Source organism: Protopterus annectens, chromosome 1.part0, assembly GCF_019279795.1.
Source record: "Protopterus annectens isolate FY-2018-M chromosome 1.part0, PAN1.0, whole genome shotgun sequence".
NCBI lineage: Eukaryota > Metazoa > Chordata > Ceratodontiformes > Protopteridae > Protopterus > Protopterus annectens.
This window is the reverse complement of record NC_056725.1, coordinates 802,967,017-802,982,551: the sequence shown is the minus strand read 5'-3', so window position 1 is coordinate 802,982,551 and position 15,535 is coordinate 802,967,017. Positions and strand designations below refer to the sequence as shown.

Genomic DNA, 15,535 nt, shown 5'->3' with positions numbered 1-15,535 from the left:
CAGGGCAACAGCCACTTCAGTGGCCTACCTCAGGGGAGTACCTACCAAGGATATTTTTGGAAGCAGCAACTTGGAGTTCTGTACATACCTTCACCAAGCATTACCATCTACCTTTATACTCTAAATCCAGAGCTGGCTTCTCCACTGCAGTGCTGCAGGGCCTTATAGCCACCCCTAATACCTTATAGAACCAGCCACCCTACTTCAGCTTTGGGATTCTACCCAAGTGTAATGACTGCAGCAGTGTAACATGATGAACATAGTACAGTTTTGTACCTACCATAAATGTAGATGTTCGAGTGTATACACTGCTGCAGTCCAGGTTACCCTCCCTCCTTCCCCTCTTACTGGCTGGTACGTACCTATGTCTTCTACCCTTACTACCTATGGGGAGTATTTGCTGGTTAGCTGTAAGTTTTTTTTGCTTTTCTTATGTATGTTTTGTTAGCAATTGGAATTGCCTACCTATTTAGAGGCACCTGACATCTGGGCCAAGAAAAACTGAAGAAAATGGCGTTGGCTGCATCTTGTATATCCCTGTCGCACTGTCAGGGAGGAGGCGACAGCAACCGATGCCGGACCAAGACTTTGGCACTCAGGCCGACTGGGGAACCGCCTGACGGCAGGATATAACCCAAGTGTAATGACTGTAGCAGTGTATACACTCGAACATCTACATTTTGGTAGGTACAAAACCGTACTATGCTTAAACTGGGTATTAATTGAGGTGTCCCAAAGTGAAAAGAACAGTCTGACTCCTTAAGAATCTTTAATGTTTCCAGAAAGTGAATGACATGTATGGGTTTGACATTTATCCAGAGCCCAAAGTGGATTAGATCATAGAAAGACTTTGCAAAGCAAGACATTTGACCGTGAGTGTTGGCCCGTACTTCTAAAGCCAAATAAAAGACAGCATTTTCTACCAGTGATGATTTTTATAATTACATTGTCTTATTGTTTGGAGTTCATGAAGCTGTTCCCACCTTTAAGAGGTTTATGACTAGATTGTTCTGAAATTTTGCACAAGGTATTGAAGACATGATCATTTATTCAGAATGGGAGTCACATTTAACCAAAGTACAAGCTGTGCTGCAGTTTTCAAGACAGGCAGGATTTAATTGTTAATGCTGTCAAAAGTACGTTTTGTTGGAATAGAAGCCAAATGTTTATTTGATTGGGGTAGAATTAATTATATCCCAAACAGAAATGATTAAAACTGTAAAGAATGGCCATTACCCATTTTGAAGTCCCGAATAAAAGTATTCTAAGGGCTAGCAGGCTACTGTTGAAATTGTATACCCAGCAGGATGATTTACTAAATGAGACATGAATGAGGAATAAGAAGGGTAGTTGAAGTCCAAAGTGAAGGAATACTTTGACTTTTACCAGAGACTGTTTGAGCATTGTGGTGGATGTGAAAACCTGACTGAAATGTTGTTGCCTTGCTACATACCACTCACCTGTCCAGATTTTTTCCTCACATTTGGTCTATTCCTCATATTTCTGGTTTTCTGGCAAAATCACTGAGGATTGAAATCACCAAATGACAAACATTTGAGTTTCAGACTTAATTTCCTTCAGAAAATGCACACTAAAACAAATCCCGTTACTCTAACAACTTTTTAAGTTTATAAGAGAAATATTTAAAGTATGGCCATATTTTTGGTCCTTTGGCCACCCCTCATTACTTTAGGATTTGTCCAGATTTCTTGCGCTAAGAGATTGAGAGGGTATGTCTTGTTAACAACTGAGGTTTGCTTTCATTTGCTTATCTGTCACCATAGATGAAGTGCTTTGAACTTCAGAAGGCAATCTCCATTGTGTTTTACCAAACAGTTACACACTTAGACATACAGTCTTATGCTTTTGTGCTTGTGCATACGTATGTATGCATGTGTAAGAGTTCTGTGTCAAACTTGTTTGCAAATAAATTTCTTAAAGGAAACAAATCTCTTCGTAATTAGGACATAGGTAGGTAGCTCCACTATTTGATAGTGTCTCAAAAATCTTCAGTGTTGGTAAGTACAGCTGTACATATTCACAACTGTACTATCTTGTTTGATAAGCCACTGTAACAATATAGCCCAAGCTGTATTCGGTTTCTCCAGGAGGTAGAAGATGAATCTAGTTAAATTCTGTAGCTGTTTTAGATATGTTGTAAGAAACAAAGCTATTAATTTTTCTCCATATTACTCTATGATACAAGGTGAAACTAGAATAATCAGGAGCTGACTTAGATTCTTGGCATAGTCAAAGTTGCTTACTATTTTATCAGAAAATAGTACCTTGCAATAGTAATCAGAGATAAATCATACATACCTGTCAGTCTCTAGTGCAAGAAATCTGGACAAACCCTAAAATGGAGGGGATAAAGGCCCAAAAGTAGACGTTTTAAATATTACTCCTTTTTTTTTCTAACACCTTTATTGAATTATCACTTTTGACATTGGCAAATTATTACTCATAAGCATAGGAAGTTGGTAGAATAATAGAATTTGTATTATACATTTTCTGAAGGATATGATGTCTGAAACTCAAATGTATGTCATTACTTAGTGACTTGAATTCTCAGTGATTTTCCAGAAAATTACGGAGTTTATGAGGAAAAGACCAAAAATATGAGGCAGAAATGTGGGCAGTTAAAAATATGAATTTGTATATTACAAGATAAAGTATGCTAAGGATCACAGAAAGTGCTTAAAATGTGTCCATTAAATAAAAAAAAAATACACTGTAATGTCCCGAAGTCACCTAATGACTTAGAAGTGTTAGCGTAAATGAAGGCATTCAGTTTCTCCAGTATAATATGAAGGACTATTCTGAAGTATAATTTAGTATCTGGGTGTATGATTGAAGTAATAATATTGTGTTCTTGTGAAAAGACCATGCAAGAAGTCTGTAAAACATACTGGCTATGTGCAAGTAGTCAAAGATATCAACAGGTAATTGTAAAAGAGTACAGTTTTTAAGTTAATTTGCAAAATTCACTAAATGAAAGCCTTCAATACAAGAATAAAGGGATAGATCCAAAATGTGAATGCAAGAAACTAGTCAAGACTTGTTTAGGTAACTACATCACAGTTATAAAAAAATATGCTAAACAATGTATTGAGGTATAGTTTTTTCAATTTGTATATAACAAGAGAAAGAGTATGTTATGTTTTAAAGATGCCATCAAGTATCCACATAGATTTGCTCTAAACATGAACTTGAAAGATGTTATTCAAATGTATAAGTTATATTTGTTATGACTCTCAACTTGCAGTTAATGTGAATAAATACCCAAAGCTGTTGAAAGGAGGCACATCTGGCCAAATATTTGAATGCCCAGTTGAATAACTTTTGCGTACACACCTCACGCCTTAAATAGGATTGCAGGATATTACCCAAAATATGTTTGAAAACTGGGAGTGACAAAATGATGCAAGAATAATTGTTATTACATCATCATTCTGAAATTACAGTATTGCAGAATAATCTTCCTTGTCTGTATTTTATGCAAATGTTTTTGCTTTTATGTCCAGTAGCTAATTTTACTTTCTATAAGAAGTTGTAGTACTAGTAGAAGTAGTACACAAATGACTCTGACTAGTGATTATCAAAGTAATTAAATTACTAAAACCATACTCTGTCGAGGAACCAATTTGGCTAATTGTCTATTTTCTTATATTAAGTGAGTTGTTCCTTTAAGTAATTTATGTACTTCCAGCCCTTACTTCTTTAACAGGATTTGTTGTCCCATCCTCATGTCACCTCATCTGAACACTGCAGTTCCCTCAAGCATGCTGAATGGATGCCTGTTCACAAGCATGCAAACCTTGTACCTATCATCACATACAAAACCTCACAAGTTGCATCCGACTCAGTGAGACTCTGTAGATAGCCAGCACTACCCATGGTATTTACAAGACAAAGGGGGAGTGAAAGTAAGTTGCCAGGTCTTTTTTCCCTCACCTCCAGATTGTCTGTAAAATCTACTCCCTGTCAGCTTCACTCCTATCTAACAATGCAACAGAAGTCCAAAGAACCACTAGTAACTACCATCAGGAGTGTGTCTTCATTCCTATGGCTTAAACTATGGGATACCTTCCAAAGTAATATCACAAACTGCCCTTCAGTCAGAGAATTCAGGTGAATACTGCAATACTTTTAATAATAGCACATTCCTGATTTAAACTGTCTACCGTTAAATAAAGCACAAGTACTGAACTTAAATAACTAAACTATCTCCTTACACACATTTCTTGAACATTATTAATGAACTTGAATCAAGTAAATCATAAGGTAACAATTAAAACTAAAAAAAAAATGTTTACTAACTTACTGCTTAATGACATCAGTACTACTGTCATTTAACACTTGTAAACTGTGTTCTTTCATAATCACCTGTTCATATCATTGACTATTTGTACATAGCCAGAACTTAGTGCGTTTGTTATAAGAAGGTGTATAATTAACTTCAATATGGATATTTTATCTAATTGTCAGAAGCATTCATATATTACTCATTGTTTAATCTGTTATGCATTTTCTTTGTCATGTCATTCTGGGATCTGTGACTGAAGTGAATCAGTTTTGGATCTTCTACTACTGTGCTTAAGAAGCTTAAAATAATTTCCATTAAAAGATAACTTTTAGTGCAGAATTGTGCTGACATTAATTGACCTGCTCCAAAATTTGACATACCTTGATCTCACCCTTATATCTGTCCTGTGTATAGTGTGACATTCTCTCTTCTTGGCTGCTTTGTTCCAGATTTGGCATTGTGTTGAATTGTAGATGTTCATAGGCTGATACTAGGCTATCTGCCCTAGGTCATTTATAAGCCTAGCCAGAGTGTGTTTGGCTTTCGACACCCTTTTAGGTTAGTTGACTGTGCCTCTGTATAGTAGGTCACAAAAGATAGCCCTTTTAAAGGTTAGTTTACTGTGCCTCTGTCTAGTAGGGACACAGAAGAGATCCCAGGGGTAAACCTACGATCTCCCATCCACTCTTCAAGATTTCTCTTGGATGGTCATTGAGGGGCTCTGCCAAACATGGATTGGGATTTTGTTCCAGAGTGAGAGGGGAGCCTCTGGGATATTAATCTGTCCCTCCAACATGTCCTATTTATTTCTGTGCTAAGGTTTAAGTCCCTGGAGCATGTGGCTCTAAGGGATTTGGATTTCCTGAGGTGGAGCATGTCCATTAATTCTGGTTTGGACATGGCTTTATACGTCAGGCACAGATCGCCTCTGTGTAGGCGGTAAGCAACTGAGTAGAGCTGGAGTTTCTTTAGCCTAACTGCGTAGGGCATCTGTTTGAGTCCCTTGATCCTCTTTGTGAGGTACGTTTGGGGTCTTTCCAGTTGCTGCAGGTGTCGGGTAAGGTACATCCCAAATGGGGCATTGTATTCAATTATGGGCCTGATGAGTAGAGGGGCACAATGACCTCTCTTGATCTAGATGTGAACCCTTTCGTGATAAGGTGGGCTATATATAGAAGGTCTTTCTAACCACTATGGCAATGTGATTGTCAAAGGAGAGATTTCTATCTACTTGGGTCCCCAAATCCTTAATTACTTCTTCTGTACTTAATGGATTACCACCTCTGTGGTAATTTGTGGGCACTTGGTTTTTCCCAAACGGGATGACTATGCACTTTTTGGCATTTAGCTTTAAGCCATGGCTCTGGCACCAGTTATCCGTCTCTGTGAGACTCTTTTGGAGGATGCTTGTGTCAGTCGGCGAGTCGATTATGGCACCCAGTTTGCAGTCATCTGCGAACGTGGTCAGCCATAGTCCTCCCGTGTTAGCCTGTACCTCAGAGAAATATATACCGAACAAGAGAGGTGCCAGGACTGAGCCTTGTGGGACGCCACTTTTAACTGGTTTAGAGTCTGACATGGCATCTGCAATTCTGACCATGTGGGTTCTATCCCTGAGCCACTTTGCAACCCATCTTGTGACATAGGGGTTGATATTTAAGCTGGTGAGCTTATTTATGATGCCCGAGTGGGGGATTGTGTCGAAGGCTTTTGCAAGGTCCAGGTAGGCTGTGCAGACTACCTTCCCTTCATCTATGGCCTTGGTGACTGTTTCAAAGAAGTCAACCAGGTTCAAGAGGCAAGATCTGCTCTTAAAGCCGAATTGGGTAGGATCCAGTGTTTGGAGGTTCCCAATGTCTTTGTTTACGAGTTCCATGATGATACGCTCCACAGCTTTGCAGACCATTCAAGTATTTAAATGCACAGGAAGAAAACATACCTTGTACAATATAGTTAAACTGCAAGTGAAGGACGGTGGAATTTTTTTTTAATAAATCTGCGTATCTGTTGCTCCTTCACACATTTCACTGTAAAAGTCATGTCCTCAGAAAATAGAAGCCCATGTGCCTTCTTTCAAAGGGATACTTAAGTTAAGCTAAATAGTTTAATTTACTTTGGGTAGGTGAGCAAATCTTGCAGCTCAGTGAAAGTAGAATAGCAACCTCTCTCCTCCCTGTGTACAGTAGCTTAAGCTAGAACAGCAGAAACACAGATAGCCATTTGCTAAATTATACAGTCTCATAATGAAAACAGACTTAGCATGAGCAGGAAACTTCTCTGCCATTGAAATGGCATGAAAACTCACATGCATAGAAAATGCATCTGGCCAGTGGAGGATTAAGTTCATCTTTGGGCCATTTTCAAAATAAACTCCTTGCACACATTTTAGGGCAATGCATACGTTTGTTCTTTTATTCACCTTCCTGACTGTATTAAATTATATTCTTCATATAATACAGCACCACTTGTTAGAATGTGTTTTAAATTTAAACATTCTTTCAATAAGCAATGAAACAAAGTATAAACCAATGACAAAACTAGCCATTTCAGAAAAATTTCAACCATAAAATGCAACCCAGATTTCTGTCATTACAATCCACCAGTATCACACGATACACAATCTCTACAGAAGTAAAATCGGAATAATTCCACATTAAAAGAAATCTGTAACTAATGAAGAGGTTGCTACTGGCAAACAACTTTACACTTCAATATTTCATCTGCAACTTTAGTGCCTGCTGCCCGTGAATTAATCTATATTACATTAAAAAAATTGGTAAATTGGTAATATTGCAATAGGAAAAGACTAAAACTGACAAGTTCATAGTTACTAGGCATCTTATACAAAGAGGGAAACACTCAGGAGTGTAGAACCCCTATTCATCCTTATAAAACATCAAATAATCTGCAATCATATGGGTACTGCGATATCAGCACTTCACCTACATGGCGTGGGAGTAGTATTCACAGCCTTCGGCACCAAAGGCAATTATGCTACTAACACTGCTTTCAAATTCTACAACAGTGTGCCATTTGATAAAACAGTTGCAGATTGAAAACAAACTTAACATGAGCAGCAGTAAACTTTCTTCCTTTGAAACTCAATCCCTTGAAAATACACTGAAAACTCTTAATTCCCTGAAAATGTACTGAAACACAAACTCATTTTTATCAGCATTCTGGTAGGTGGTGTAGAGCAGTGGTTCCCAAACCTTTATGGACCAAGACCCACTTTTGAAAATGGTAATTTTCATGACCCAGTACTCATGTCAGCATGTGTAGAACTTATGTGTTCCTCCTTAAAAGAGAGGACGCAGGCACCACAGAGTGTTTTCTGGGATTTAAAGAGGCCGTGTAAACCTACTCTCATACCTTATTAGTAGAGACAAGCCGAATCATGGTCAAATGGGACCCTAGGCAGGGTAATAGATTGGGGCCTCCCGAGCAGCCCCCTCCCCAGCCATACCACTGTTCAGTTACGTGGCTATTTCTCCCCAGTTACCATGAACACTGTTCAAACCTGTCAGTGTGTATACTGTTGGGTATTTCTATTATAATTAGACATTGAAATAAAATGCACAAATGCTGACTGCCATTTGCTAAACAGTACAGCCTCACAATGAAATCAGACTTAGCATGAGCAGTAAACTTCCCTGGCATTGAAAATCTTTCACTGAAACAGCATTAAAACCTACATTCAAATAAAATGCATCTGGAAAGTGCAGAATTAAGTTTACCTTTGGGCTATTTTCAAACTACAGACTCCATGAACACATTTCTATGGCCATGCATACACGTATGTGTTCTTTGATTCACCTTTCTGATTGTAATAAATTATATTCCTTGCATAATACAGCACCAGTTTGTTAGTATGTTTTAAATTTGTAATTCTGAACATTTTTTCCAGCAAGTAATGAAACAAAATGCATGACCCAATAATGACAAGACTGCCCACTTCAGAACACTTTAACACTAAAAGCCCACTCAAACTTCTCTCATTGCAATCACCAGTATAAAATCAATAAGCACAATCTCAGCATAAGTAAAACTCATCCGAATACTTCTACATTAAAGAGATTTATAAATACTGAAGAGGCTGTTACTGGCAAACAACTTTACTTTTCAGTGCTTCATCCTCAAATTCAGTGCCTACTGCCCTTGACGAAGTAACTGCCTACTCTACATTAAAAAACTGGTAAGCTAGTAATATTGCAATACGGAATGACTGAGAAACAGACAACTAGGCATCTTATAGAAAAGAGGACACTCACAGGTTCATAGGTAGGCACTAGGCTATCGGCCCTGGGGCCTATACAAGCCCAGCCAAAAAGGTACCCTGGCTTTTGCCACCCAAGAAAATTATTTTCCTGTGCCACTGTCGAGCAGAGCCACAGAGGTGATCCCCGGGATGAATTTTCTATTTCCCATCCAATCATCAAGATTTTTCTTGGAGTGCTAATGAGGAGATTTGTTTGATATAGATAAGTAGTTTATTCCACAGTATGGGAAGTCTCTGGGGCAGGAATCTATCCCTCCGGCATGTTCTGTTTATTGTGGTGACAAGGTTTACGTCCCTAGAGCATGTAGCTCGGAGGGATTGGGATTTCTTTAAGTGGAGCATGTCCAACAGCTCTGGGTTTGACATAGCTTTGCATGTTAGGCAGAGATCACCTCTGAGTAGGCGATATGCGACAGAGTAAAGCTGGAGTTTTTTGAGACGGTCTGCATAGGGCATCTGTTTGAGGCCGGTAATCCTCTTTGTGAGGGATTTCTGAGGCCTTTCCAGTTGTTGTAGATGTCTTGTAAGGTAGATACCACAAGGGGCGTTGTACTCTATAATGGGTCTAATGAGCGATGAATAAAAGGGAACAATGACCTCTTTTTTTTTTTTGGATGAGAAACCTTTTATGATGAGGTGTGCCGCGTAGAAGGATTTCCTGACTACTGTGGCGATGTGATTATCAAAGGAGAGACTACTGTCCACCTGTGTCCCAAGGTCTCATCACACTTTCGGTGTTAAGTATACTACTGCCTATGTTGTAGTTCATGGGTACAGAGTTTTTACCAAAGGGGATGACAATGCACGTTTTGGCATTGAGCTTGAGGCCATGATTTTGACACCAGGCATCTGTCTCAGTGAGGCCCTTTTGTAGGATGTCCACATCATTAGGAGTTTCGATTAAGGCTCTTAGTTTGCAGTCATCTGCGAACTTCGTTAGCCAAAGACCTTCTTTGTTAGCCTGTACTTCAGAGAAGTAGATCCCAAACAGGAGAGGACCCAGGACTGAACCCTGTGGTACTCCACTTGTCACTGGACTGAAGTTGGATTTGGAGTCTGCTACTTTCACAGTGTGGGTTCTGTCAGTGAGCCAGTTGGCAACCCATCTTGTGACATAGGGATTTATACCTAGTTTAGTGAGTTTATCTATAGTTCCAGAGTGGGGGATGGTGATGAAAGCCTTGGCAAGATCTAGATAGAATGTGTGAACCACCTTACCCTTGTCTACGGCTTTGGTGACTGCTTCAAAGAAGTCTATCAGGTTTAGGAGACATGATCTGCCTTTTACAAACCCAAACTGGGTGGGATCCAGAGTTTGGAGATTACCAATGTCTTAGTTTATAACTTCCATGATGATACGTTCCATGGCCTTGCAGATCAGGCTCGTCAGGCTAATGGTTGCAGAACAGTATATTATGCTGCCTAGCCATCAGCTGTTTAAGCTGCAGTAGTTAGTTTAAAAATATTCAGACTGATCTGACACTACAATAATAACCTCCCCATACCCAAATTTCAAGTATAAGTTACTTATGCCAGTTCAGCTTTACAGTCTGGAATCAGTTACACTAGTAAGTTTGCTGAAGAAAGGTTGACTCTAAGATTTTATTCTCTGATTTTAGTGTGGCCCTTGTATGCAACACCTTTCAAATGTAACACACCATCACATAGAGCATCCTGATGGTATTACCTCCACCCATTTTTGCCATTTAGCTATCTAGCAGTGTAGCTCAGAGTATTAAGGCTGTGAGCTGTTAATAAACTTCATCCTGTAGTCCTCACTTAAATTCCCAGTATTTGCATTACCTAAGCTTACCAGCAAACTTTGTAGTATCTTGACCAAATCATTTTCAGATCACTTAGGCCTTAGGAAGCGTAAGCATTTTTCTAAACTGTTGTCAGTGTGCTTAGTGTTGAACAAAAATGTAGTTTATATTGAATTGTCTTGATTTCCTTTTAAGGATGTGACTGTAGTAATGTCCTTAAGATGTAACATTTAAGTCTAAAGTTAATATTAAGCACTTCTGCTTTGTAATTGGCCATATCTACCACAATCCTGCTTCTTTCTAAAATATGTTTTACTCGGTTTAATGTACGAGCACCATTTTGGTCTGAATCTGCTATTTGTCACTGGAATAGTTACTGTCTTTATAGACTGTACAACTCTTCCATTTCCAAATATGAATACACTGCAGCTTGATTTTTAGGTTATTGTTCTTTTCTGTTTTAATATATTTACATAGTTACCAACATTTTATAACTGCGGTGGTGGTGCTGTGGTAGCGTTGTCGCCTCACAGACGTTGCACGTTCGATTCTCAGTTAGAGCGTCTTCTGTGTGTTTAAATGCGTGAATGGGTGTTCCTTCGTTGAAGGTTGTGCATTAGGCCCAGCAAGCCAGCACTTAAAAATCTACTGCCAATCATTAGCGGACCGGAGTTCCGCTGTGGCGACCCCTAACCGGGAAAAGCCGAAAGACAGTTAAACATAGTTACCAACATTTTCTGCACACATGATGAATGTGTCAGTGTTATAGGATACCAAAGATTTGTCTTTTTGAGGATTTCATTCTGAAAATGTAATTGTACTTCAAACAGCTTCCACTATTAACGTTACTTGTTCAAATTTAATTCAAATTTTGAGTGTCTTTTGTCCATTGGAGTGTGCTTTGGCATAAGACACACTTGGCTGTCCTGCCAGAGCAGTTCATTAGTTTGGAAACTAGGTAAAGGTTATCTTGGGTGGTTCTTACATAACTAGATTGTACTCCTTTTCAGAGCATCAGAGAAAGGAGCAACATGCTTTACTTGAATCCCAGTTGCACCTGCTTTGACCACTGGTTTCCACATCAAAATACACTTCAGAGGAGGTTTCCTAGAAGAAAATCATGTCAAAGCATTCAGTTAGTGTTGACTCTCTTGAAGCTGTTAGGGCATCAGAAAGAGTCATGGTAGACTTTTTCCTGTCATTATATATTTGTTCAAACTCAGCAGTGTAATACCTCATAGGAGCAGTGCAATTTCTAGCAACACTTTCAGGCACTGTGTATACCTCATAGACTCAGTTTTCTTTTCCCTTAAGGATATGTTCAGATATTTCAGTTTATCTATCCTTGTGTTTGTTCCAGTTCCTTTAAAGGTATTTAGAGAGTTTGTTTCCTGTCTGGCCCAAGTATGTGTGTGACTACCAGAGCCTGCCTTTTCTTATGCACTCAAGCAGCATGTCTTTAAATGTACCGCTTGTTTTACCAGATTTTGTACGGCCTTCTCTTAACAAAAATTGAAGGTGCTTTATTAATCATCCAGTGTTATTACCGCTTATTGCATGCTCACAACATAAATTAAATAGCAATGTGAATGAGACAAATTTAAGACCTCTGAAAATGACATATCGCATACACTAAAAACCTTTCTTTATAGGAAAGAGTCTCTACCCCTCAAATTTCATAATGCTGTTAGCTGTAGAGAAAGGGGGAGAGAGACGGGACACTCTTGAAGGAATGCTTGATCACTACATTTTAATTTGGTGCTGGACCTTCTCAGATTAATGCCACTGTACGCATTATGTCTGAGTTGATAATATACTGTTTAGTCATGTAGTCTGCAAGCCAGTGGAGGGCATAGATTAAGGAACTGCAGTTGTTATAGTGGAATGCAGAGGAAATTTTCATATTGTTTTGAGATGAGCGATAATGATGCTTGTTCTGGGCAAGAGGTGCATGAAATGGTATATCGTGTTTTGTAAGGTCTGCAAGTTTTTGTAGTTTGATATTAATAGCACAATGGGATCATGTTGTGTTTGTGATATTAAATCTCTTTTACATCTGGCACCCCTAACCTCAGAATGGTAGGTAACAAGAAAACTTTCATCTTAAAACCAAGGTAGTCAATCAAGTGAGGTTAAGATGTTGAGTGTTAGTATTCATAGAGACTGTTGGTCAAGCAGAATTCTTTGGTATTTGAAACATTGTAACTGTGAAGAAATCCATGGGCAGTACTCCTTCCTAATGTAAGGTGGGGGTGGTAGAAGCTTGCATAACCTTTTTCATAGGTCCATAAGTAAGTACAAGGCTAGCTGCTCTCGTGGGCCATTTCAAGCATAGACAGTTTTCTTATTTGTGCTCAAATTAACCTATCCCGTTTGGTTAAAAATCGATCCTACCCATCCCATCATCTGTAATTATATATTATCCCTAATGAGCATAACTGGGATTATACCATAGATAATTTCCAAATAAGCTTACTAAGCAGAGGTCTATTTAAAGAAGACCTAACAGCGCTGCCTGGTTAAGTGACTTGCTCAGTCACATGGTTTGCAAGTGTAGACTGAGGGAATACATAGGTGAAATTTGTTAGCTGCTCTAAGCTAAACGACTGTCCTGCATTGTTGCTAATGAACCAGAAACATTGCCTTACTTGGGATATCTGTTTGAAAACCAAGTGCAAGTTGCAGTAAGGTCATTTTGAAGTTCATTGGTAGTGCCACGGGTTGGCAGATGTGGATTAGCATATAACTAAATCATGTGGATTTGACTTAAGTTATCAACAGGACAGTAATTTATGTGGGTGGCAAATAAGAGTGTTGCCAAAACAGATTGCTGGGGGACACCAGCCATGATAAAATAAGATCAGATGTGGTATGTCTAACCTCATTTTGAAATGTCTAGGTGCTACACAGTCTCAGAACTGTTGGATAAGAAAAAAGGGATTGATTAAGTTGGTAAAATACCTTTGATAGATCTATGAATATTTTTTCTAGTAGGCATTTTCTTTTACATCTTCCAAGAATGGACATTTGGGTGCACCTTCCCTACCTTTAATCACTTTTGGTAGATTGTTGGTAGTCCAATTTTAGCTACACAGTCTTGGATGTGGTTGGAGGTGATACTTTTAAGGATTATAATCGTTATTGATTTGTTTTATTTAGGTGGCACTGTGCTGTAAATGAAAGGGAGGTTAAGGATATCCGAGTAACTTGTTAACATTTACTATGCATAAGAAATGCCCCCTCTCTCCTTGCTTCATTGAGCTATCATCATCTTGTAAGTGCCTCTAGCAGCTTTCCATCTTTTCCCAGCTAAAGTGTTCTTGAAGTGAAACTTGGGTATCCAAAATTTGGAAGAAGATTCATATTCATCTAGCTTATATTTACTAATCTTTTTGTAAACACTTGTGTTGTTTTTCACTGTGGATTGGTTAGGCTTGAGCAATTAAAACTGATTACGTAGAATGGAAGAGGGATGAGAAGTGTAGGGAAGTGTCAGTTATGACTCTTAAAAAAAAAAAAAAGAGTTGTGATTTCTATGGCAGGGCAGTGCAGTGTCCATTTGAATTTTTATTGATCCACCAACATATAACCCATTGTTGTTTCTGAGGTTTTGGTTTTGTGCATGTAAATGAGGCAGGTCTTGAATATTTTTTTTTTTTTTTGTAACTAAAAACAAAAATAAGGTAGTAATCACCATTATAAGGCAACAGGAATGGGACTATTGTGTGATGAACTCCCTCCCATCTGTTGCCTACTGTGTGACTAAGAAAATCACTTAACCAGACACAATGCTTCTGACCTAAGGCTGAAAAAAGGTCCTTGTGGATCAATGTCTTCTCTGGCTAAAAATACAGGTAAACAGTAAGTAATGAAACTAGGTTCATGAAGCTGTGCCATGTCAGGTCAGTAGGTGAAGCTGGTTAATTATTAATTTGTGCAAGATGCCTGTTACTAAGGCAGATTCTGTAGCCCTCTCTTCCCTTAGGAATTGACATTTAACCATGCACAAGTAGAGACTTTCTAATGTAAATGGCGTGCTGATATTCCCCATAACCTTCAGAAGTTTGCCAGTACTGAGAAGGGGAGATATGTGACGATATTGCTAACCCATTTGGGCAGCACTCCTCACAAGGAGATAACAGCAACCAGGGAACAAGGAAAGTGGTTTTCTCTGAGTATTTTAATCACCATATCTAGCATGCATGCTAGAGCAGTTGTGCTTTTATAAATTTCTAATTTTGTAAAGGGTGAGCTAGGAATAACATAGGTTGGTTTTAACTAGGTGTTTCTAACTGTAATGACATCAAAAATATTTGACAGTAACAGAACTTTTAAGGTCATGAAATTTATTTGTGCGATAGTCTATGTAAAGAAATAATATGATAAAACTTTGCCTAGTGTGTATATAGCATTTAAGGAGCTGTACAGAGGTGGCATACCAAGGGTATAGAGCAGTAGCACATAATAGTGGTCTTTGTTAGATAGTTATGTCTTCTGGGTCTTTATTAGAACTTCCATTCAGCTATATTTGATTTGTTTCTTTTTAGTCATTATGTATAACTTTAATAGGCAGATCATTACTTTTCAGTACTGGCATCTGGAGGCAAAAATGAAATGAGAGTTGAACTCCTGTAGTTAGATAATTGGAAGAATCATTATGAGTTAGTGTTTTAATAGGCCACCTAACTGTGCCTGTACACTCGTTACTGGAACTTGATTTGAAACATGCAGGTTCACCCAGTGTTTTTCATTCTTAGTCAAGCTGTGGTTATTTTTTTTTTTTAAGTACTAGCTTCAGATTTATTTTTATCTCCTAGAGTAGTGACATGCTTTACTTGCTGATGCTAACTATTGCGGACTGCTTTTGCTCACTGTATTTGTTTGGAAGAAATTGTTCCAGAGGAGGCGGTATAATTTTTTGGGGTTGTGGCCAAGAAAACATCTAGTGCTTGCACTGCAAAAAAAAAATACACAGAAGATCAAGAAATTGACCAAAGGCAATCCTGTCAAGCATGGGTCAGAGCTACTTTGGTTAACGAAGCAAGATGATTTTTTCTGTGGTGTTGCTGTTCATAAATTGATGCAAGGTAATTTAACAATATTGTTGCAAAGGGTCAGTTTTCTCTTTCTTTTTGATAAATGGATGAACCAAAAAGGCTGCTTTGTATGATTTCAGCTACTAGGCAG

At 38.5% G+C, this 15,535-nt stretch overlaps 1 protein-coding gene across 12 annotated transcripts in view; it reads left to right on the top strand.

Annotated features, from left to right (window-relative positions):
- AFDN (afadin, adherens junction formation factor) overlaps positions 1–15,535 on the top strand; it is a 3,286,836-nt gene that overhangs the window by 2,285,448 nt on the left and 985,853 nt on the right. The gene's annotated exons all lie outside the window — the stretch shown is intronic.